The sequence below is a fragment of the Bombina bombina genome, chromosome 6, assembly GCF_027579735.1.
Source record: "Bombina bombina isolate aBomBom1 chromosome 6, aBomBom1.pri, whole genome shotgun sequence".
Taxonomy (NCBI): Eukaryota; Metazoa; Chordata; class Amphibia; order Anura; family Bombinatoridae; genus Bombina; species Bombina bombina.
Window position 1 is genome coordinate 622,758,359 of NC_069504.1, and position 14,757 is coordinate 622,773,115.

At 37.4% G+C, this 14,757-nt stretch overlaps 1 pseudogene; it reads left to right on the plus strand.

Annotated features, from left to right (window-relative positions):
* The first annotated feature begins 248 nt into the window (after window positions 1–248).
* The window catches only part of LOC128664536 (peptidyl-prolyl cis-trans isomerase FKBP4-like), a 36,460-nt pseudogene continuing 21,951 nt past the window's right edge, over window positions 249–14,757 (plus strand).

Sequence of the window (14,757 nt, forward strand, 5' to 3'; positions counted from 1 at the left end):
CAGAGACGGGCTGCTGATCAGCGACTTAGGTGGATGAATCTAGCTGAACCATCATAGAGAGGCAGTGTTTGGGAAGGCCATTTAGTAATAGATTCTAGTAGCCAAAAAGTGACCAAATGTGGGAATTAATTTGTATTTTTGCAGTTCCTTAGTTAAGGGAAGGGCACATTCTGGAAATGCAAACCTGTGCATGGCAGGATTTGGTAAGCACTTGCATTTGTGGAGTTAATTTGAGTTCAAAGTCAAGAATGTCCCCCAAAACAGTGGACCTCAGGTGAGTTGTTGAGAATGGAGACTCCAACTGAAAGAACAATTTCAGGTGTGGTATGTTTAGGAGAGAGATGAATAAAAAGCAGCTCAGTTTTTAGACAGACTGAGTTTGAGGTAGTATGAAGATATCCAAGAGGAAATTGCAAAGAGACAACTGGTAATCTGGGTGAGTAAAAAGGAAACAATATCAGCAAAGAAAAGATAGATTTGGGTATCATCAGCATATAAGTGGAACTGAAATGTATACATAAGTATGTTGAAATTAAATAGTCCTTGAAATATTCTAACAAGCAAACGGGAGCCATGGCATGCGACTGCATTAGACCAGAACCTCAGCAGTGAAAGTTATCCAATCCAGAGGCTCAATGAATGGAGTGCCGTAACTGCGGGTGATCAGCCCGATAACAATGCAACTGCATTGGAAACACAGACACTACTAGTGTGTGATAAAGTAAAAACAGTCCTTTATTGGGCTTCCTTAAAAAAACATAAATCCATACCAGTGGCAGACACACAGACAAGAGGGACAAATGGCCTGACCCGTTTCATGCCCCCTAGTGGCACTTAATCAAAGGCTAACACAGATGAGACTAGGTATACCTCATATAGAAATTTGTTAACCTCTTCCTCACAGTACAATTAAAAATAATAATAGTAAAAGAGAAAAATATACATTTTCAATGGGTCAATTGAAAGTAGAATCACAAACCAAATGTAAACATGATCCTATAATTAGGATTATTTCAAATATAAAGGAATATCTAAGTAATACAACAGAATGGATGTCAAATAAAATTACTTAATACACAAAACCTTATACAATATAATACACTATATTCACACATAAAACTTCGGCACATGCTTTTAAATCAGTAGAGTGACAGAGTGTGTATGGATTGATTAAAGATAATGAATACAGAGTTAGCTGTCAATATAATAGCTTATATCACACTCCTTATTCATACCTATTGGGACTTGTAAGTGTAGTTTCAGTATCCAATATCGTTCCTTTTTGTCTAGAATTTTTTATTTGCTTCCTCATCTAAGAGGAATGGTAGCTATGTCTATAATTTGTATCGACATATCTGCTATGTGTGTAAAATGAAAGTTATTGAAATGATTGGCTACCGCTGAGTCTTTGTAGTAGTTTTTGACATCTCTGACATGCTCATTAAACCTAGTCCTGACTTAACGTGAGGTCTTACCAACATAATGACTTTGACATAAATTGTATGTAAGTAAGTAAACTATGAATGTGGTTTTGCAGTTAGCATAGAAATCAATGTGATATTCAGTATTATCATAGTTGGATACAAAAGTTTCCCCTATCTTAATGCTAGTGCAGGTATTACAATTCCTACTGCAACATTTAAAATTTCCCTTTTTGGTTAGCCATTTAGAGGTACTTGAACTGTTTTTGTTTTTCACCAGGCTTGGAGAAAGTGATCTAGCTAGCATTTTCGGTTTCCTAGAAACAAACCTACATTGATTTATCAGGGGTTTCAAGATTCATACGGCTAGATTTAGAGTTCGGCGGTAGATGGGCTGTTAACGCCACGCGTGTTTTATGTCTAACGCACGGCATTGTTTGACTCCGGTATTTAGAGTTAATATAAGACCATCTAACGATGCTCCTAACGCGTGTATGTCACACGCGTAATCCTGCCCGCGTTAGACAGTCTCCCATAGAGATCAATGGGAAAGGCAAAAAATTGGTTTTTTCACCTAACACTCGATCTCGCGAGAAATACGCACAGCTCGGTCATATGACGCATACCACATCATGCACAACAATAACACGCCGCAAATGTCACAACATCAATCAATCAACAAAGCACACAAGCATTACACATTCACAAGCGGGGGAAGTTTTAATACTATTTATACGTGGAATACGCATATACTTTAAGATGCGGAAAATCGCACAATAACAACAAGGATTAAAAAATATATACATACACTAAAAAAAAAATCGCATTCAATATCATTATATATTATGAAAAACATACATATACAACACTTCACGAAGAACACACCATCGCAAATTCACATTTAAAAAGAATACTATTGGACAATGTTAGAGAAAACGACCACTATGACATCATCGCATTCTACACATTCCACAAATACCAACTCAAAATGAGCATGCGCAAATTAACACACCTAATACACATTGCAATAATATTAATTGCTAATAAAGCACACCTGAACACTAATTACAATGGAAATTGGGACATCATTAAACATTTACACAGGGTATATAAGCACCACACAAGCAGGGCTTCTTTGACTGTGTTGCTGGTGGGTCTTTGGAGATTTAAGAATAGAGATTTTGCGATTTTTTGAGAGTGAGTTAGTGTTAGTGTGAGAGAGTCAGTTGGTAGTGTTAGCGTGAGAGAGTCAGTTGGTAGTGTTAGCGTGAGATAGTCAGTTGGTAGTGTTAGCGTGAGAGAGTGAGTGAGTTAGTGGGAGTTAGCGGGAGTGGGAGAGAGTCTGTTAGTGGGAGCGTGAGTGAGTTAGTGGGAGTTATTAGTGATAGTTGTTAGTGTGAGCGTCAGTTAGTGGTAGTTAGTGAGCGTTAGTGGGAGTGTTTGTTATTGAGAATTAGAAGTAGTGTTAGTTAGCGAGCGAGTGATTTATCTGTACACTTAACACATTTACACGCAAACACATTCAATACATACATACACTTATCAATAACACTACATACACTCCATACCCCCTACCCCCTCATACTACACTCCATACCCCATTCCTTGTAGTCCCATTCCCTTTCATCCCATTTACTCTTATCCCATACCCCATACCCATCCCATACCCATCCCCTAGTTACATTTAGTTTACATATCCTCCTTTTAGTCTTATTCTTTTCGTTTATTTAAATACTCCTTACCCTCTTTGTTTTTTTTTACATCCCTCACACTTTAAGCACCTTTTTTGTCTTTTTAGTTCTTTATTTTGACCCCCTTTCATTTCATCACACTCACTTTTTTTTTATTATTTGGGGTTTAGTTTAGGGAGGAGATGGAGGCCAGGCAGGGGACAGGTAGAGGGGGGAGTAGAGGGAGGGGGAGAGGAACAGGGCAGGAAGGGGGGCAGGAAGGGGGGCAGGAAGCGGGGGTGGAAGCGGTGGGTGGACCCAGCCACTTGGTTCAAGATGACCAAGTGGCTGGGCCCAGTGGCGGTCAGAGTAGGGCTTCACAGTCCGGGAAACAGAGGGCATCGTCACAGGGGAAGGCCAAGGCGACTAGGGAGGCGAGGTTTACGATGGAGGAGAAGGAGGCCCTCGTAGAGGCCTATATGGCCAGGTATAGGATGCTGCAGCACCAGAAGACTACCCCGACTGACAGGAGGAGGCTCTGGAACGAGATTCGGAATGCAGTCAATGCAGTGGGTTGCCGGAACAGGGATATGGATTCCATCAAACATCGGTACCGGGACTGTAAACTTGAACTTAAAAAAAAGTTAAGCCTGGAGGCCCGACATGCCGCAGGGACCGGTGGCGGCCCTGCCCTTGAAATGGAGTACTGCAGATGGGAGGAAATGTTGCGGCCCAGCATCTCCGAGGTGGAAGTAGTCGGTATCGGAGGAATCGATACCGGGAACCTGCCACTCTCATCTGACGGTAAGCTCATTTAACAATAATTTCACATACGAATGTATTTCAATGGACACTATACGCAAACATTTACTTTCATGATTGAGGTAGCGAATACAATTTGACAAAACATTCAAATGTACTTATATTACATAATTTGATTCATTCTTGAGATATATTTTAATGAAGAAATAGCCATGCACACGGTGAAACAATCACAGGAGGCAGCTATATTCAGCTAACAATCAGAATCTTATAAACATATTTAGATATGCTTTTCAGCAAAGAATATCCAGAGAATGAAGCTAATTAGATAACAAAAGTACATTCGAAAGTTGATACTAAATGTATGCTTATAAATCATGAAAGATAAAACATTGGGTTTCATGTGTTAAGGATCCGATTAATGCTATTACGCTGTTTACACGCATTCTATTACTTAGCGGTTACATCAGTATCTAGGCTATAGGTTAGGTGTGCATTTAAACAGACTGAAAACAAACGCAAAAACATTCACATTGACCAGATATCACAAACACTGTTTAGAAAAAGCGGAAATCGTATTGATTGTTTGTTAGATTTCAAAGTGGATTAATGATTCTGCATTTGTAATTGTATCGTAAGCTAAGTCATTTAAACCTTTATTTGCAAATATGCTAATATATACATTTCTTTTTTTATTTTTTTTTTAATATACAGAGTCTGGGGACGAGGCAGCACAGCCTCCTGCATCTCCCCGGGATGAGAGTGGTGGTGAGGAATTCCCACTTCGGAGGGAAGAGGCCCCCCGTGACGAACAGCGCACGGGAGATGATCAAGAGGCCCCGGAAGCACAGGAGGATGCCGCTGAAGCCGCGGAACCCGAGGTCCCTCAAAGACCCGCACTCCGCCGTGCACGGGCACCCCGCCGTGCACGGGTTCAACAGGCACAACAAGAAGAAATAGCGGAGGTGCGGGTTCTACTGGAGTACATAGACCAGATGCGTACCTCCCGGATAGAAAACATAGAAGGACGACGCAGAATACTTGATGGGCAGAATCAAATAATTCAAGGCCAAAACGAAATAATCAGTATACTGAATACAATACAAGAAGGACAAACAAGAATGTTCAATCTTCATCAGGAAATGTTCACATTTTTCCGGGAGGCGCATGCTGGTCTACCTCCTGTTGCTGGGCCTCTTGTTGCTGGGCCTCTTGCTGCTGGGCCATCTCCTCCTGCCGGCCCATCTCATCCTCCTCCTCAGCCATCTACTCCTCCTCCTCCTCAGCCATCTTCTCCTCCTCCTCCTCAGCCATCTTCTCCTCCTCCTCCTCAGCCATCTACTCCTCACCTTGGTCGTCCCAGTACTCTTCCTTCCACTCCTCCCACAACAGCTCCAAGGAGGACTCTTCGGAGTCGGCAGTTGCCTCTCCCAGAGCCTCAGCCCCGTGGGAAGAGGGGAAGGAAGAGGAAGTAAGTATTTTTTTCCATCTTAAATTTTTTTTTTTGTGTAATGGATAGGTATGTGATGATGTGGTTTTCATACACTTGTGGACCACACTCTGTATATAATCGACTTCTATGGGACCGGGTCCATGGAGGAAGATTCTTTGCAGAGTGTGGGTTATAAGTGTGTGAAAACCACATCATCACATACCTATCCTTGTTCATGATATTGATTGGTTTCTGTGATGTGATGTCCAAACTGTTTCCCGAATCGCTAACTAAATTACCATAACAATTATCCATGATGGCATATTACTGTTTGAATGCCAATAACACAGCTTAAAGGGACAGTCAGAAAATTATTGATTACAAAGAAAACACTGTATTACGCATTATAAAGTTTGAAACAACAAAACATGGAGAAATACATGTGTGACTTATGTGCTTACCCTTGTATCTATGACTATGAAAAATGACCACTTATTTGTTGTTCTGACATAACAACATTTTAGATATCAATGATCAATACATGGTCAATAATATGCTGTATGAGCACAAGATTTTACATATACAAATGCTATCCAAATGCCCTCTAGTGCTCAAATTGTATAATGATTACAAGCACTCTTCAAGATTTAAGAAATGAGCACACCAACCTCATAGGTTTAGATAGCAAATTTAGATAGCAAATGTTCAATTGTTGAGAAACATTTGATATCCTTGTTATTACAGAATTGACTTTTCGAATAATGTAAAAATATTTTTTTTCGAAACTGTCCCTTTAACAACATTACATATGCTAACACATTTTAAGCTTGTTGCTATATCTACATGTACTTTGTCAAAAAAAATATTTGAAAATCACATTTATATTGACGTGTTAAATAAAGTCTATTTTCTTTAAGAGACATTATTGTGTTAATATTTTATTGTAACTATTTTTATTTTAACAATGAATATGGTTTAAAGTCCTTTTAGGAGTGGGGGGGTGAAATATGCTAACAAAAATATATTTGAAGATTAAACTATGTGGATCTCATACATGATACAAAAAAACAACATTTGCATTCAAGGGACAGTATCCTATATTTTTTACATAACTGTATGTAATAGACACTACTACAAACAACAAGATTAACATATACTGATAGCAATATTAAAAAGCTTCAAACACTTGCAAATAAAATAGGGTTAGCTATATTTTAAATATAGATGAACCACCATTACAACCGTAAAACACAATACCCCATCATTAACATATGAAAAGAACCTTTACACAAACTGGACAAAGCTGGAGATGGTACTCACATGAAACTCATTGGCTTTGCGAGGAGTAAGAAAATTACTTACATTTTCTTACAACACAAGACAAAATAAACCTATTGGTTAAACAATGGACTATCTAACTAGAGACAAAATCAAATATTTTTATTTATAATGTGAGTGTCTAATGAACCTTTCATAAAATATACAACGAAATAACATTTAGAAGAAGTCGGCATCATATATTTAGCATATGATAAATGCATATTGATTACTTTATTCAAACACAATAGCGCATATTTATTAATTAGATATGTTCAACATTAAACACAACATTAATTTTTAAGAAAAAGGAACATTGTTGACAAACATATTAAACATGGACTGTAGAGATTTGCACTTGCCTAGAAATATCCTATGCATGAAAACATTTTGCTTTCGTTCGTTGATTCAACCAGACATCCAGCAAAAGAGAATGTGTTGGTCTTTATCAGCTACGGGTCAACAATGTAACATGATGCAAATAATACATATTCGCAAGCTTTTTAAAATTGCATGCAGTCACAAACGTTTTTAACGTGCACAAATATTGCGGGACTACGCAATCCAATCACACGTTTTTTTAACTTTACATGTGCCGTCTTAACATGGCGCTTCCTTGATCACGTAAGAACGCCATCCAATGAAAGGCACATTATTGATCACGTAAGAACGCCCAAAAAAAAAAGGCGCATCCTTGATCGCGTCAAAACGCAATCCAATAAAAGGCATATTCCTGATCACGTAAGAACGTCAGTCAATACAAGGAATCATTGGACAGCCTGGCAGGTGACGTCTTAAGCAACATGGCGCATCCGAGATCGCTGAAAAACCGCAGACAATACAAGGACTCAGTGACATCTTGGCATATCATTAAGAAACGTATTTATATTTTAGGAACTAGTATGTGTGTAGATTGCTATCTAGGAATGTCACCAAATTATGAATCATCTTTTCGGACTTGACTGTCCCTTGAACTATAGCTATGGTGTATATCTTTAACATTTAAAAGATACACATGAGAAATACATATGCCATTGATGTTTTAAGATATCTTTGGATTGTTGTTGAATAACAATAGTTATACATGTATTGATTAAACGTGTCATTTATTCAAGTTTAATTATGGTCAGCCTACCTATAGCCATATATGGGAGGAGATGTATTTTGTTAACATATTAGTTAACTAATATTCATCATCTACATTATTTGTATTACACACAGAGATTGATTTGGTTACACTTTGACAATAATATAGATTTGAAAATGAAATACAGGTGCTGTCAACATTACAATAAGATTGTTTATTAATAAAACTATATGTCCTTGTTCTTGTAAAAAGGACAAAAACGCTTTACAAATGGAAATACATTCATTTACAATAGTGATCAACATCACTTAAAGGGACATTATTTTGTTTTTAAAAAGAGCATACACATAGTCAATACTATTTAAATAAAATGAACACTTTACAGGGATTATATCATTGTATCAATACTCAGATCATTTGGTAAAGGTGCATCAATTCATGCAGAGTTTATAAATACACACATGGATATGAACATTTAAATATACATATATACACAAATACAAAAATATATATACATATATAAAGAAATTACTCTGCTAATCATAATCAGGCAATGATAGAGCTAAGAGAAAATAATATAAACACAAATAATAAGATTACATTGGAGATGTTAATCTTAAAGTCATTTACTATTGTCTTACATATATGATTTCATTATAACAAATAGATTTGTTAGGTCCCTTTAAGGATAAACAACATAAACTAGAGCTTGCAAAAAATAACAGGAAGAATGAGGACAAAGATTTGTGAAATAAAATTTATTTTATTAGTATGTAAGAAAACATACACAACGTTTATAAATAATCTTGTAAAAATAAGGAATATATGAGCCATATGACAAGGTAACACAGTGCATCACAGTCCATGAAGAGAGTTGCCAAGGGCCAGCATAGCCCCATTGGAGACACATGACAAGGTAACACAGTGCATCACAGTCCATGAAGAGAGTTGCCAAGGGCCAGCATAGCCCCATTGGAGACACATGGCAAGGTAACACAGTGCATCACAGTCCATGAAGAGAGTTGCCAAGGGCCAGCATAGCCTCATTGGAGACACATGACAAGGTAACACAGTGCATCACAGTCCATGAAGAGAGTTGCCAAGGGCCAGCATAGCCCCATTGGAGACACATGACAAGGTAACACAGTGCATCACAGTCCATGAAGAGAGTTGCCAAGGGCCAGCATAGCCCCATTGGAGACACATGGCAAGGTAACACAGTGCATCACAGTCCATGAAGAGAGTTGCCAAGGGCCAGCATAGCCCCATTGGAGACACATGACAAGGTAACACAGTGCATCACAGTCCATGAAGAGAGTTGCCAAGGGCCAGCATAGCCCCATTGGAGACACATGGCAAGGTAACACAGTGCATCACAGTCCATGAAGAGAGTTGCCAAGGGCCAGCATAGCCTCATTGGAGACACATGACAAGGTAACACAGTGCATCACAGTCCATGAAGAGAGTTGCCAAGGGCCAGCATAGCCCCATTGGAGACACATGACAAGGTAACACAGTGCATCACAGTCCATGAAGAGAGTTGCCAAGGGCCAGCATAGCCCCATTGGAGACACATGGCAAGGTAACACAGTGCATCACAGTCCATGAAGAGAGTTGCCAAGGGCCAGCATAGCCCCATTGGAGACACATGACAAGGTAAAAGAGTGCAACAGGCACAACAAAAAACTGATAAAAAGGCCAAATGGCAACAATATAAATACAAATTCAACATGTGGACAGAGGATTATTATCTGCCACCATGGAGCATATCCAGATCCTCCACTTACTGGTCATCCTCTTCATTGTCCTGTGCATGTCCAGCTCCAGATTCAGGCCTTGAACGTAATTGCATAATTTCACGCAGAGTCAAGTCCTGAACCCGGAGCTGGGCCTGCATGGTGTCGTTCATCCCTCTCAGGACAGCTGCGTTCCTCAACACGGCCTGCTCTACTCTTGCTATCCCTTCTAGCATGAGCCATGCTGAGTCACAGCCTAAAATAAAATAAAAATTAATATTAAGGATAATTACACAACAGAATAAAAGATTTTAATACATACATTGTCATCATAAAGACAAATAATTATTTACATCAATTATTTTTCATATATTCTTTACACATGAATTAGGTTATTCAGACAGACAGAAATCATTAAAGGCTCATGTTACTCAAACATGTTGAACCCTTTAATTGGTTTTAGATGATCCACTTATACAGCTTGAGTGTATCAAATCTTGTTAAAGGATTTACATTGTACTTACATTAGCAATTTAAAAATTCAATTTAGACTGTGGTAGGCACACATATCCTTAAACATTTTGGCATTGAGGACAAGCTGTGTAAACATAGCAACCAGAAGAAATTACATTCCCACTGGGTTAGACAAGAGATAATGTATCCACATTTGGACATAAAATTTTGTATCCAAGTAGTGGTGTTTGGTATATGTAGTGATATCCAATTAAAGGGACACTGAACCTAAATATTTAATGGACTGATTCAGATAGAGCATGACATGACAAATCTTTAGAAATTACACATATTCATTATATGTTTTAATTGTCAAGCTATATTTTGAATGCAAGAATGTTGGTTTTTATGGAAGCCAATATTTGTTGATGAACCTTGTTTGTGCATGCTGGTTGATGGATACATTCATCCAACAATAAAGAAATGATGGCCACATTTATTTTATTGTTTAAACTAATTATAGGAATAAGTTGTTTTCAATAAATATATCAAGAGAATGACGAATAATTCATAAGAGTATTCTATTATACATTGGCTTAACATTGCATGCTGGATTTGAATCACAATTTAACCAATTTAACTTCACTGTACCTTTAAGTATCTTATAAAGTGTATTTAGAATGATACTTACAGCTGTGCCTGGGAAGGACAATCTGACACCCAGGACAATGAAGGTTTAAACAGGGGGGAGGGATGGGATTGGCTCGGGGAGGGATGGGAATGGCTTGGGGAGTGGTGAGCTGCTGCTCCAGGGTAGGCCGTACAGCTGGGGAGTGGGGAGTTTGGGTCTGGGCAGCTGTACGGGCCAGAATACGGGGAGAGCGGCGAAGGGGGGTGTATGGGCGTTTTTTGGGAGGGACAGGATATGAAATATGGGAAGGGCTGGCAGTGGTCGGGGCATGGTCATGGGTTTGGTGATGGGAAGGGCTCTGGGTGTGTGCAGAGGTGTGGCCATGGTCAGGGGTGTGTGCACGGGGAGGGGTCTGTGACTGGGCAGGGGCGGAATCCAGATGACCAGAAGTGGTGGATCCATCTGAAAATGTAAAATAAATATATTAACATCTCATACATCCTGACATCAAATCAACACATTTAAAATTGATTATGTTTTCAATATACCTCGAAGTGTGTTTGAATCTGTAAACTATTCTGAAATGAGGATATGGTATCTATATAGGCACTCAGATGAATCTCAATGACTGTCTGTACAATGTGAAACTTATTATTGTGTTTTGGCATGGAATATGCATGTGACATAATGATGGCATGAATTATATATTCTTAAAAAAATATATACAAGCAGATTTTCATGCTGCCTGATATAGAAAGGGGGCAGTAGTGTATTTGAACAGACAAATAATATTCCTTTTTAAAGGGAAAAAGCTGTAGACTTTGAATGTCTTCAATAAAATGATTTCAAAAAAAGAAACATGTTGGAAACATGATAGATATATTTCACATACCATCAGACTCCAAGGCAGCCTCTTCCTCCTCCATCCCACATGTGACATCAATCTCTGTAAAACATAACATGTTGTGTACACCTTAAGATCAGATATTATAACATATGTTACTGTTGCTCAAATACGCACATCAATGTTGCATTAAAGATATACACACACAAAGTTATGATTTACATCATTTTGATGGAGCATACAAATGACAATAGATTTGTTATTGTCAATAAATCAGAATATTAATGTATTGTTTGTCTTAATGTTAAATTCATAAAAGCATAGTACATAGAACATTTAAGATTTCTCATGTGTGTATCACTTGATGACTGTTGTTAAAAAAAAAAAAATTTAAAAAAACATATGTTAGACATCTTATGAATAACAAATGTGTAGAATAATAAAGTAGAAATTATTAATCGCTCAATATAAAAAATAAATATATAATCAGAAGATAAATTCTATTATTTTTTATAATGTTATGCTTCATCGGAATCATGATCATAATATTGATTAGCAATACACCTTCAATTACATATAAATGAGTCAATGGACTTACCAGGAGACCGCAAAGGCGGCTCTATGTCACTGCTGGATTCCTGTGGGCTCCCCACACCAACTCTCTCTATGAATGATATAGATATATATTATTAAACACATTTTGGATATCACTAAATCACATCTGTCTAGAATTTTAACATTAATCAACTTTAAAATGTGAAGAATAGAGCAGTCATTACACCAGAAAATGCTTGATTGAATCAAGGGGATTCTGTAAACATATCTGTATTCAACATATGTTTAATGTCAGACTACATTAGACATCAAATTCATCTCAGATGCTGCTATTGCATATCTAAATATACCCAATGATCAATGTTCTTAACCCTTTAAGGACACAGCTTTCACTTAGCTCAATTGTTTTATGACGGAATAATTCCGTCATATGTCCTTAAGAAGTTACAAGAATACACACAAACCACATATTGAGGAGCATCTGTTGACAAATCTAAACAAACATGTGTCACATCGAGCCATTTTTTCAATGTACAGTAATCTTGTTTAGGACACAACACATATTTATCACAATACATAACAAACTTTATTATTACAAATATGTAATCATGGTGCTGTTAGAGTATGCAGATATATATAAAGTAACTCCAACAGATAATTAGATTTATATATCAATAGTTTTTAATAAAAATAATGTAATGATGAATGAATCTATTTTGTCTTAAAGGGACACTGACATGATTAATTTAAATAATTGATTTCTATGTTCAAACTGTAAAAAATGATTTAACATTGACTCCTATTATAATTCGAATGTTGTTCGATATTAATCTTAAAGGCAGATAAGGAATATTGGATTCAATAAATATTGTTTGTTGAAGGTATCCAACAATCATCAATATAAACCCAGGTTGGTCAACAAATATTTAGATGCACATAAACGTACTTTATTTATTTTAAAATACATTTAGCAATAGAATATGTCACATATGATGATAGTATTATATTTTATGTTTATTAATATTGCATACTGTATGTGAAAGACAATATTAATAATTGTAGTTCAGTATCCCTTTAATCTAAAATTAAATAGATTCCACAATGTTGTTGTTTGTTAATGAATTATCTACTCCATATGTTGATGTAATGAATGGTATTGAGCATGCAATTAAAATCAAATATGTTATTTAAGTATATCCGAATAATTATATAATTTTCATCTATTAAATAGACATTACATATAAATATAGAACAATGTGTATTTAGTATGTAATGTTCATTCCATGTTTCTAAGACAAATGTCAATTAAAATGAGACATACCATACTGTGACAAGCCCTGGCTTGAGGATCCAGCAGCCACATCCATATCTGTAATATATTAAATGAGGATTGCATATCATTAATACTAATCATGCCATGTTTAAAATATTTACATTAATAACAAATCAATAGAAAAATATTAATCCTTTGGTAGTCCCATGAGTTAATAGTTTCCGCAATTAAATGAATGATAAATATATCCTGGACTCTTATTTTCAATCAGTTGTGTTGTTTACTGTATCTTTAAGAATATATGCTTGTTATTACATAATCATCAATTGATGGCCATATGTTATAATTTATTAGTATTATTCGTTTTTTATTAGATATAATATTTAAAATAAGAATACTGTATTCTTCACTAATCTAAGATTTTCCATTTAATTTTTAACAACATGTATAAAGCAATGCCACTTTCCGCAAACCCATGTTAACGTGGATGAGAAATGCCATTTTCGCGATCATTGCGCAATGATTCCAAGCGGAATTACGCATCCGTCATTTGACCAACATGTATAAAGCAATGCCACTTTCCGCAAACCCATGTTAACGTGGATGAGAAATGCCATTTTCGCGATCATTGCGCAATGATTCCAAGCGGAATTACGCATCCGTCATTTGACCAACATGTATAAAGCAATGCCACTTTCCGCAAACCCATGTTAACGTGGATGAGAAATGCCATTTTCGCGATCATTGCGCAATGATTCCAAGCGGAATTACGCATCCGTCATTTGACCAACATGTATAAAGCAATGCCACTTTCCGCAAACCCATGTTAACGTGGATGCGAAATTAGATTTCCGCTCTGTGACGCATATTCTGTAGAGCGCAATAAACATCATTCCAATTTCATGTATCACTAATGTAAAATCAGATATCTAAACATCATATGTAGTGTATGTTGTGAGATCTGTATAGGTTTAGTATCTGACTAAATACACATTTTGGATTTTTAACATTATAAATATTATATGAAGTTGGATAATTACCTGGTTCAGATTCTCTATCGGGTCCTCCCAGGCCACCGGACGGAGAAGCATCTGCCCTGTCCCCCGCGTCAGGACTTTCAGATCCCGCAGCTGGGAGGGAAGAAGAGGAGGCCGAGGATGGCGAGGATCTAAATCTTTTGGGGACCCGGAGATTGAGGAGCTCGCATAAAGTCACCTCATAAGGGAGTAGGTACAGTTTCCGCGGGGCCTTTCTTTGGCCCCCTCTTTTACGGGCTTGTACCCAGTCCCTTATGAGGTTGACTTTTTTCGATAAACGCAACCTCATATCTCCGAATCTCCTCATGATCTGATCCTGGGTCCTCTGGACGTCACACACCAATCTAACCGCATTGGTGATAGACTCCCAGAGGGCCTTCTTAACAGGCGCATCTGTCGAGCTCCTCTTGTTCCCAAACAGCTGGGGATAAAAGTCCTTGACGGCGTGGACCAGTGCAGCGCTCTCCTCCTTGGTGAACCTGGGAACTGACATGCCTGCTGGGTTGTACAATAAATATATTATAATAATATAAACTGCC